Consider the following 12156-nt stretch of genomic DNA (forward strand, 5'->3'; position numbering starts at 1 on the left):
TGCAACAACTACATTAGGGTTAGGTTCTAAAGCCTCCTCAACTAGCTCGTTAGTACAAGAACTACTGGAGTTTCTAGACGAAGCTTCCTAACTCTCTTCTTCTCTAACTTCCTCAAAGAAGAAAGAGACTTCTTCCCCATTCAAAATCTCACATTCAGTACAATGATTATTAATAGACAATTCATTAATAAGTGATCTATAGAACTACAAAACAAACTTCAACAATGAAGGTTCTCTTAAGGATTCTCATGATATCTTCATGTCAAATGTTTCGTGTTAATGACTGTCATTCAGTAACTGCATACAATACGTAATTATGACTTTCTTACAACATAGTGGTAGTTCCTTAGAAAAAACAAAAATTAAATTACTCTTCTACAGTGCGAGGATCTACCAAATCCTTCGGTAGTTTTACGTCACAGATTCATTGCGCATATTCTAACACAGTACTAGCGTCTGACGCATTAGAGAATCATAAAAAGTAAGCAAAAGCGTATGCCAAGCCAACGATCCAATACGTCACCAAAAGACAGTCAAAAGATCCACAGCAAGTGAAAAACGAAATCCAATCAGGAGGAACCAACAACAGATGTTGTCAGAACCGGCGACAGAGAAAATCTGATTAGGAAACGGGAATGGTTCCTAGTCCCGCCACCCAGCGGCGGGAGGGTAGATCACCTGACCTACCTGTAGCGTGTGCCGCGAAATTTGAAATTCTGTCGGGACGTCGGAGACTATAGCTAAGTATATATCTGCCGGGGAAGTTGCATGTGCAAAAACTTTTTTTTCCGCTTCGGCGCTCACTCCCAAACGCCGCCGGCATACAGGAAACACTTTGGGAAATACTGGCTCGGCATTTAAGGGTTAAATTTGTAAGTAATCCAGGACCATCTTTGGCTCCAGGACTGTAGGAAGCACTCTATAACTAAGAACTGACCATTTTGTTCATAAACCTAAGCCCAGGTTTTGGTCTTTTCCCTCTGTCATGCAACACAGAGTTTAGCTAGTGTCATTACACTTTCATACAACATAGAATGGTCAACACTACACCTGGTAAAACTTTTTAGATATCAGGGCAGTGGAACGACAACCTTGGAAGTAAGAGTGAAAAGTCTTATTAACTCTAAACAAAACAATGACGTCTATAAAGTTCCAGGTGCTGAAAATTCCTCTAGAATGGCACCCTCAGCAATACACTTGAAAGAAAAACATTAATCGAGGCAGTAGTAAGAGATTTGCCGATAGCCGAAGAGAAAGCAGGCAAAACACGAACACAAGCATTACAACGGAAGAGGAATATGCTAGCAGACAAGAATTTAGAATAACCAAAACATGAGAGAGATAAGGTCAACTGAGTCGACATATCTAAATGTGTAAAACTTGCTACAGATACATTATTTTCTCAATAAAATGTCTGTACCTATATTATATGCATGCTAACACCTCAAACTAGGTGTTGAAGACAACAGAATGTGCCTACTGTACCGAGCATAAACGCTTACCGAAATGGTTCTTATGCGAACGCTTTAGTGGTCTTTAGGCTATTGCTTTTATGGTCCTTTGGCAAACACTTTAAACGAGATTCAGACCATGAAAAAAGTGAAGTAGGTATTGGAAAGCACAGACCCCCATCGTCCTGAGAACCGACCTGGTTCCCTGGCAGAGAACATTACCAACTGTCGCAGGGCAGTCCTAAGCTCGGGCTACGTACAGACGAGGGCACCAACACCTTACTTCTAACAGGGAACGCGAAAAAGAGCGTACACTATGGAGGGATTCGGAGCATTCCCGTCACGAACTCAGTTCAACTTGTATTAGTACTAAAAATAGATTTAATGTTATGTTATAACTTCTCATTACACTTTTCCTGAACCGAATGGAGAGCAGAAGGCAGTGCTACAAAGGAAGTCAATATAGCGCTACCAAAATACCTAGTCTGACCTAATTGCTTTCGCAGTCTATTAGTTCCCGTCTTTCCTATATCTGACATATTCAGGAATAAATTCCTCAGAACAATTCCCTACATTCTTCACATCTAGTAGTTCCAATATCACACTCTGTACCCTTGTAAGTACAAACTGGATGTTGATTAACTTCCAATTTCAACATCCTGGCTAAACCAAAATCATAAGTACAAACTGGATGTTGATCAACTTCCAATTTCAACATCCTGGTTACACCAAAATCATTCTACAAAGTCTGTTATTGGTTTTGCTTCAGGTGGAAGATATCCTAGGAAAATGAAATTACAATACCGTAAACAGGTGTAACCCAGCCAAACTTCATAGAATACCAACAATCTCCTAACCGCAATGGCGGCAGGGAGAATTCTGACGAGCTAAAACATTCGAATCACACCTAGCGGAGAACAGGTAAATTAGACAGTCATCCAGGCAGCCATTCGATTTTCTGTCTGAATGCCAACTCGCCTAATTGGTGCAGAGATATGGCTAACTTTAACAGTAGGTAAGGTTCATCTCAAATAATAATACACAATATCTTTGGTTTCATGGAAATCAAAGTACAGGCAGTCCCCGGGTTACGACGGGGGTTCTGTTCTTGAGAAGCGTCGTAAGCCGGAACATCGTCAAAAGTCCTAAGAAAACCTTACTTTTGATGCTTTGGGTTCATTGAAAACTATGTAAACTGCATTCTTATGGCATTTTTCATCAAAGAAAACCTACAAATATTGATTATTTTGCATTTTTGGTGTCATATTTCATCTGTCAGATGAGTGTTGTAGGCGTCGTAACCCTGGAAATAATGTCTGATGAATATAATTGAAAAGCGTCGTAACCTTGGAACGTCGTAACCCGGGGACTGCCTGTACTAACTACATTTTTACGATTTTACTCAGCATTACTTGTTCACATTAACCCGCAAAACCGGCCTCTCTGATTTCCTGTATCATCCATCCGTTACAAGACCCTGTTCGTGTTTGTTTTACTCAGTATTGCACATTTATTTTTTTCAAATACAGTGACAGTTTCACATACGTGTGAATTCAACCCCCCCCCCCAATAACCCTCCCACAATTCTTCCAAACAATCAGAGACCTTATCACCAACGCACTGCTGAATCTGATACCCAAATTGCGTTTCACATTTTTTACCAATAAGTATTCCTAGTGTTAACACACCACTCTCCACCACCTTAAAATGATCGTATTTTCACCTTTAATAGTACTTTCTGTTAGGTAATCCAGAAAAATGATATTGTTATGATACAATAAAGTTTGTTCATACTTACCTGGCAGATATATATATAGCTGTATTTTCTGAAGTCCGACAGAATTTTAAAAACTTCCGACACACGCAGTGGTCGCCAGGTGGTTAGTACCCATTCCCGCCGCTGGTAGGCGGGTATCAGGAACCATTCCCATTTTCTATTCATAATTTTTATTTCCACTGTCCCCTGAGGGGAGGTGGGTGGGTACTTGATTATATATATCTGCCAGGTAAGTATGAACAAACTTTATTGTATCATAACAATATCATTTTGTTCATGAAACTTACCTGTCAGATATATATATAGCTGAATCCCACCTTTGGAGGTGGGAAGGGACAGAATAGAAGGATTTTGGGAAACAAATGCATGCAAATGATTTACATCTTGGTTCCACCTGTTAGCATAGGTGGCTTCGTGGTTACTGCCACGTAAGTCTGCTTGTGCTACTAGAGTTGCCAGCGAGGTAGAGACCTATATAGCTGGTGCACTCCAGATGATCTGTCAACAGGGGCGAGACCACGACGTGACTAGACCATATTGGACCATACCATGAGGGCTAAGAAGTAAAATAAATATATATATATATAAATATATATCACCACCTGACCAACCTAGCCAAAGTTAAGTGTTAACTAAGGCTTAAGAGTTAAGAAGTCGCCGTTGTCGGCGACTCAACAACTAAATTAAGAGCTCTTCCTAACCATTTTCTACAGGATAGGATGAGTGGTACTTCTTGCCCCCAAGATTGTGTCTGCAGACACGTATGGCCCTAGCGAGCAGCAGATCTCATATGCCATCTTCACATCTCGCAGGGAGTGTGAAGTGAACACAGAGTTGCTTCGCTAAAACATGTTACTCAGGATGTTGCTGAGTGCCATGCTCTGTTGTTCAAATGCTTCCGAGGCCCGCGCCCTCACCTCGTGAGCATCAGATAAAAGATTTCAAATCTTTGTGCAAACACAATGAAGGAGCATTTTTGAAAGAACTCCTTAACACTAAAGCCAGGCTGTTCTTCGATATGGGCAAGTCTGGTCTTTTTCGGAACACTGCAGATTGCCCGATTGACTTCGACTTTCTTGAGTTTTATGTAGATAAAAACTTGAGAGACCCGACAGGGGGCCACAGGACTCTCTCTGGCTCCTGCCCACTAACTTGTGCCATCCTTGCTTCCAAGCTCCTGGCCCCCCAAGGACAAAACGGGTTACCATTCTTAGGCCACAACGGAAGGGTTAGAGAGCACACCGCCTTGTGTTCTCTAAAGCCAAAAACTTGTGACGATGGCTTAAAATCTCACTAACCCTCTTTGTCGTATCTAGGGTGGTTAGAAGAAGGCCTTCCTGATCACATGCAAGAAGTTAACAGGTAGGAGAGGTTCGAATGCTTTGACATCAAGAACTTCAGACTACGTCTAAGTTCCATATTGAAAGCTTCGATCTGGACATGCACAGTCAGTCGTCCGTCTGTACAAAGTCAGGTGACCGACCAGTTGACCAGTCAGACGAATCAAGGACAGCAAGGCTGTACCCTGAAGACCATAAGGCACTATTTCTTCGCTGAAGGATGATTGTCTGGACTGCCTGGGCGATTCAATCTAAGCAAACCTTGGGGGTGTATCAACGCAACCCAACGTCGTCAGCGAATCAACTCCTGACTCGAGCTTCTGGTGCCAGGAGAAAGGAGCGAGGAGCAAAAAGGCGATTCAGTCCCGAAGGAAGAATGCCGGACAGTCCAACCTGGTCTCATGTTACACGATCATCGGGGGTGTATAAACGCAACCGACTTCGTCAACAAGAAACTCAGGGCTACTATTATGTCGCCTGATCTCGCACGAGTGTCTGACGCCGAGAAAACAGTGAGACAAAAAGTAGATGGTGGGAGCGAGGTTCGAGATTCCACAGAACTCAAAGATCGTGAAGGGCTTTGTTTGTTTGACAGACGCAAATCTCTGAGCCCAAAGGCCGTCAACAACATATTTGCGTATCTTTAATAGTTGTGACTGCCAGCTTATCCCATTCTTCAGACGGAAATGGGGGAAGACGGTAATCTTATTCCTGTCAACATCTCGATAGCCTGAACGTAGTCAAGACTCAGAGCGGAGAGGTTATAGGTACTAGGAAGTATGTGACCTCTGTGAATCCAGGATCCTGAAGGCCAACATGGGGCGATCAGCGTCATTGTCGCTCCCTGTGACGTCATAAATCCTCTTATTACATTTCCTAAGCGATTGAAAAAACGGGGAAAAGAGACTAAATATCCATCCCCGTTCAATATCATAGGATGGCGTTTAAATGGTACCAGATCCGGATCGAGGAATAAGGGAGCAGAGAAGAAGAAGCCTCTTCGTCCTCAACATATCGAAGAGAAGAATGAAAGGGCGTCCCTAAAGTCTCCACAACTCACTTACTTCTAAAGAAAGATTCCACTCGGAAGTCAATAGTTGCTGCCGTCGATCGAGACGATTCGTACGGACTTTCGCAATCCGGTAACGAACCTCTAGAGGATCGTTACATTCTACGCCTGTTGTTATAATAGGCTTTCTCGTAAACTCGAACAGGGAGACCGAGAGAAGATACTTCTTAAGATATGAGAGAGCTGTGGAATATCAGAGTTGATCTGGACACTGGTTCCCAAAACTCGTTACGAGGACTGGAGGGACTACCGAATCGCTTTTTACTTCTTTCGATTAGATCCAGGACATCTGAAACCCTATCCAGATGTCCCGGGCACCTTCTTTCTATCACCCTCAGGTGATAAACGCACTGAGAGATGTTAAATCAGATCATTCCTAGATCTTGAATATATTTCAGTTTCCCAGATAGAAAAACTGTGGTCTGAATTGCAGTCTATTCGGGGAAACAAACTTCTTCAGGAAGGAAATGGTCCCCAGCAAGCTCATCCATTCCCTCCCCGAGTATGCTTACTTCCCTAATAAGGCTGCGCTTTGCCTAAGCAGGAGAGCATATAAAAGTGCAATGTTGCGGTAGACTCGTAGTTCTATACCGTGCGGTAACGAGCACCGAAAGGATTAAGATAACTCTGTTTGAACATAGTAAGGCAAAACGAATGCAACGTTTATTCATTCACGTAAGAAATCCCTCAATCTTAGGCTAAAGTCCGTGATTGTAGGGCAGAGTTACAGTTTAGTCATCAATCCCGCAGGAGAGACGTAACCGCCAGCACAGAGATACGGTTAGTCAGTCAATCCCGCAGGAGAGAGAGACGTAACCTACGGCGCATGACAGCGCCCGATCTGTTACTGGCTCGGTTGGACTGGAGGACAGACACACGTTGACAGCAGCAGCCAGCAGCTTATGAACGTCGTCTCTTAACTTTATGTCTGGGTTGCCAGCTACCCTATTCTAACGAAGAAATGGGTCCGTTATTTTTTGAGCCGAAAGACTCTCAAGCTGGTATATTTAAGCGAAACGAGAAACGCTAAATATATAGATGCGTTTGTGTCGTCAGAACACTACCATACAACGGTAAAAGATAAATCGGAAACGTCCTGGAAGGCTGCAGGGGGGATAATGATTAAATGTCCTTAAAATAGACAATAGACCTCTCGGTTGCCATCCGAAGAGGTAACTACAGCAAGCGTATATGGCTTGAACCAACCAGAAGTAAAATAACGCAAGGCAAAATATGAAATTATATCACAATAAAGTTTTTGTTCATACTTACCTGGCAGACATATATATAGCTGAATTCGGAAATACAGCTACATACATATCTGACAGGCAAGTTTCATGAACAAAACTTAAGAGAATCGAAGCAGTCAGCTCAAGCTTCTTATGTTACTGGACATAAGCGTTCATTGACGTAGTCTACAAGTCTATTTCTTGTACGAGTCTGCGAATGACGAATGAGAGCTCTTCCGAATCTTGTCAATAAGAGCTTATTCGCTTACCGCAATATCAAGTTAATGAGATGTTTGTCAATGAGAACTAACACCCCTTTGACGGGGACACAAAGAGATATTTTGTCAATGAGGGGATCACTTAACTTGACAAAACGAAAGTATATTGTCCAATGGGGGAAAGTCACTGAATTGACAAACGAATCCAGGAGTCAAGCATTTAATTTTTTCGATTCCCGTCTCAAACGAGGAAGGGGCAAGAATCCTGTTAAGAGACTGGGCTTACGGCAGGTAGAACGACGATGTTCAATTCGGCAGCGTAGTCCCCGACTCGAAACTAACAAAATCTATCATCTGAAAAACCCTTTCAGATGGGCTAAAAAGCTTGCAAAATTATCCTGGGAAGAGGAAGAAACTCTCCAACCAGCTTCCTCTCCGTATCACAACTAATGCCTGCTAAAGCTTAAAATTTATTGGCAGTATGGCAAAGGAAGTACCTGTCTTGCGCTTTCCTGAAAGAGCGTCCTTTTGATGAGTGCCTTTGCAAGAATCCCACTGAACGTTGCCGAGAGTCCTGACGTGCAGGACATCGAGCCTTACATAACCCGTAACTGCTTATCGCAAAGTCTTGACTGCGGTAGTGGCAACTTAAATTTATTGGCCGAATGGCAAAGGTTGCGGTAGAGCAAACGAGATCTTCCCTTGAGCTTTCCTTAACTCCATCCACCTATGCGAAAAGCAATATTAATTGACAGAGACCTCTTGAATTCACGAAACCCGATGTCTTGCTGGGTTTTCGAGAAGAAGTTGTCTGTTCACTTTAAACTCCTCCGAAGCACTGCCTACTTCACATTCTTTGCAGGTGAGGTAGAAGGTATCACCGGAGGTAGAGGTAAACATTCTTTAGGCCCATATCTGAAACAAGAGCTTGAAGAGTTCAACAGAACGTTCAGCCAGGCGACACACCTGGCGTGCGCTGGTGCACGCTCGGCGTCCACTGGCATGCGCTCGGCATCCACTGGAACGCGCTCGGCGTCCACTGAGCGCGCTCGGCGTCCACTGGAGCGCGCTCGGCGTCCACTGGCGCGCACGTTGGCGTGCACCCGCGCGCGCCTGGAGTCCATCCGAGCGTCCTGGGCGTCCGCTCTCAAAAGCTTCCTGCTACTATGACTCTTTTACGTATTTCTCGGTGGAAAGACGGACACGAGTTCAGGCGACGTTCGCCTTCTTACTTCTCACTGAAACGCATAACGAGAGAGAGAGAGGACGTGAAGCGTCCTCTTCTATAAAGCTTCTATTTAGAGGGCGCGAGTCCTTCCGAAAGCTCCAACCCCTGCATGGGGAGGACGCTTCGGAGGACGAGAAGCAATCTTTCAGGATTCGTGCACGCGCACCTGCACTTTGGCAGTCTGGGGATTTTCATCAGAAACTGCCGAAGGCACGCCAGATCGGTGGGGGTTCCTTGTAACCCTCCTTAGGCTTTCGACATGCTCCCTCCCCGGGTCCTGGAGTCAAGCAGAGGTCCCGGCCTAGAGGCGAAACGAGGCCGATCTGACGCACCCACCCTCCACTACACAAGGGGTATCACTGCACTTCTGCACTTCACTTTTACTCTCTAAAGCAAGCACTTTCGATTCCTAAGATACGAATCGAAAGAGTATCAGAGAAGGGTAATTCCTCTACAGACACTGCTTAGGGCCCGAAGGCAACACTGCAGGGTTAGGAGTAACAATTACAGAAGTAGCACTTCACAGCAATGAAGGAGAGCGAGCACCTCTCGTAGACATATTCATAGCCCGTAGGCCATACTACAGGGTTAGGCAAAATAAAGTCTACAGGAAGGTTAGCAGGTTCACTACCCTGACTTTTGTTACTGATTAATTGCGTACTATACGTAATCATACGTCTTCCTTACGGAATTAGACATGTTTACTGATTAATTGCGTACATACGAATCATACAGTCTTCCTTACGGAATAGACAAAGTCTCACACTCCTTACATGACAATCTCAACAAAGAAGCAGAACCCATACCCCTCGTACATACCAAGTGCGGATCTACCAGAAGCTTTCGGTAGCCACACCCTATCTTTGCAGACAAACCCCGTCTGAAACTAGCCTAACTAGATTCAGAATATTTTATGCAAAAATGAATCAAATTCAAATCAATTTAAGATAGCGTATGCCTAGCCACAAATCCCACAAATCCCAGTAAATAAATCAAAAGACAATTAGGATACTTAGCGGCAATGAAGTTTCCAAATCCTAAGACGGAGGTACTGAAAACAGGTGTTTTTCAGCACCAGCGACAGAAAAATTATGAATAGAAAATGGGAATGGTTCCTGATACCGCCTCCCAGCGGCGGGAATGGGTACTAACCACCTGGCCGACCACTGCGTGTGTCGGAAGTTTTTAAAAATTCCTGTCGACTTCAGAAAATACAGCTATATATATATCTGACAGGTAAGTTTCATGAACAAACCTAACTTTAATGTTGGGGAAACCTATCTGTGTTCGTGTTTCATTGGGTATTTTTGCTGTATCTTTCAAGATTCAAGATACACTTCAAAGATCGAAGATGAGAGTCCATGCATTTGTTGTTCATAAAGGCGGCCCATCCTCCCATGTAAGGTAAAGCATGCCGCACTGGTTATTAAAAAAATAATCACCTACATGGAAAGAGGGTAGATCTAGTGTACCTATCCGCGGCGGCCCAGAGTATGGCAGTTGCGGTTTTTCTATGCAGTTTTACCTCCTGAACAAGAATTTGAAGTAATATTTATTCGGACGACTCTAATTTACCTTTGAACTCTATCCTACGGTAAAGGGGATCCCCATTGGGTAACCGGGGTTTTTGGGTGGGGGGGACAAAACCCCAACTCTATCCTACGGTAAGGGGGACCCCCGGGGAGGGTGGGAACCGTGGGGTTTTGGGGTGGGGAGAAAACCACTTGGGGGGAGTTTTTGCCGTGTTATTGTGGTATTTCCCACATTTTATCACTTTTAAAACACGAAATACAGGCGGAAATAGAGATAACAAAACTAGCGATAGTGGAGCCGTTCACTCCATAGTCATCTACTATTACTACTACCACAACACTGATCCTACTACGCATAGCGCTAATGCTACTGCGCATGCGCTAACTGTAAAGGGAGCTTTTGGCCTAAACTCAGACTTTCTTAGTGAGGAACAAATGGGGGTTTTACGGGAGGGATACATGTATTTAGCCAAACACGTTACAGTATGACCCCTACATTGCTACCGGACTGAGTGAAGGATTGGGTGGTAACAGGGTTCCCAGATTTGGCAGTTTCTCACCAAATTTGGCTTTTTTTCCTAATTTGGTGGGTAAAAAATCACTTTGGCTGGTTAGTGGTATTTTGGCTGGTTTTCAAAACATGATATTGTTATGATACAATAAAGTTTGTTCATACTTACCTGGCAGATATATATATAGCTGTATTTTCTGAAGTCTGACAGAATTTTAAAAACTTCCGACACACGCAGTGGTCGGCCAGGTGGTTAGTACCCATTCCCGCCGCTGGGAGGCGGGTATCAGGAACCATTCCCATTTTCTATTCATAATTTTTTATTTCCACTGTCCCCTGAGGGGAGGTGGGTGGGTACTTGATTATATATATCTGCCAGGTAAGTATGAACAACTTATTGTATCATAACAATATCATTTTGTTCATGAAACTTACCTGTCAGATATATATAGCTGAATCCCACCTTTGGAGGTGGGAAGGGACAGAATAGAAGATTTTGGGAAACAAATGCATGCATGATTTACATCTTGGTTCCACCTGTTAGCATAGCTGACTTCGTGATACTGTCACCCAAGTCTGCTTCTGCTTTAACTAGAGTTGCAGCAGAGGTAGAGACCTATAAAGCTGGTGCACTCCAGATGATCTGTCAACGGGGGCGTGACCACAATGTGACTAGACCATATTGACCATACCATGAGGGCTAAGAAGTAAATTAAATATATACTGTATATATAAATATATATATCACCACCATGACCAACCTAGCCAAAGTTAAGGTGTGTTTAACTAAGGCTTAAGAGTTAAGAAGTCCCTTTGTCGGCGACTCAACAACTAAATTAAGAGCTCTTCCTAACCATTTTCTACAGGATAGGATGAGTGGTTCTACTTCTTGCCCCCAAGATTGTGTCTGCAGACGTATGGCCCTAGCGAGCAGCAGATCTCATATGCCATCTTCACATCTCGCAGGGAGTGTGAAGTGAACACAGAGTTGCTTCGCTAAAACATGGTACTCAGGATGTTGCTGAGTGCCATGCTCTGTTGAAATGCTTCCGAGGCCGCGCCCTCACCTCGTGAGCATTCAGATAAAAAGATTTCAAATCTTTGTGCAAACACAATGAAGGAGCATTTTTGAAAGAACTAACCTTAATCACTAAAGCCAGGCTGTTCTTCGATATGGGCAAGTCTGGTCTTTTTCGGAACACTGCAGATTGCCCGAATGACTTCGACTTTCTTGAGTTTTATGTAGATAAAACTTGAGAGACCCGACAGGGCACAGGACTCTCTCTGGCTCCTGCCCACTAACTTGTGCCATCCTTGCTTCCAAGCTCCTGGCCCAAGGACAAAACGGGTTTCCATTCTTAGGACCACAACGGAAGGCTTAGAGAGCACACCGCCTTGTGTTCTCTAAAGCCAAAACTTGTGACGATGGCTTAAAATCTCACTAACCTCTTTGTCGTATCTAGGTGGTTAGAAGAAGGCCTTCCTGATCACAAGCTTTGACATCAAGAACTTCAGACTACGTCTAAGTTCCATATTGAAAGCTTCGATCTGGACATGCACAGTCAGTCCGTCTGTACTAAAGTCAGGTGACCGACCAGTTGACCAGTCAGACGAATCAAGGACAGCAAGGCTGTACCCTGAAGACCATAAGGCACTATTCTTCGCTGAAGGATGGGTGTCTGGACTGCCTGGGCGATTCAATCTAAGCAAACCTTGGGGTGAATCAACGCACCCAACGTCGTCAGCGAATCACTCCTGACTCGAGCTTCTGGTGCCAGGAGAAAGGAGAAAGGAGCGAGGA

The sequence above is a fragment of the Macrobrachium nipponense genome, chromosome 1 (genome assembly GCF_015104395.2).
Source record: "Macrobrachium nipponense isolate FS-2020 chromosome 1, ASM1510439v2, whole genome shotgun sequence".
Lineage (NCBI taxonomy): Eukaryota > Metazoa > Arthropoda > Malacostraca > Decapoda > Palaemonidae > Macrobrachium > Macrobrachium nipponense.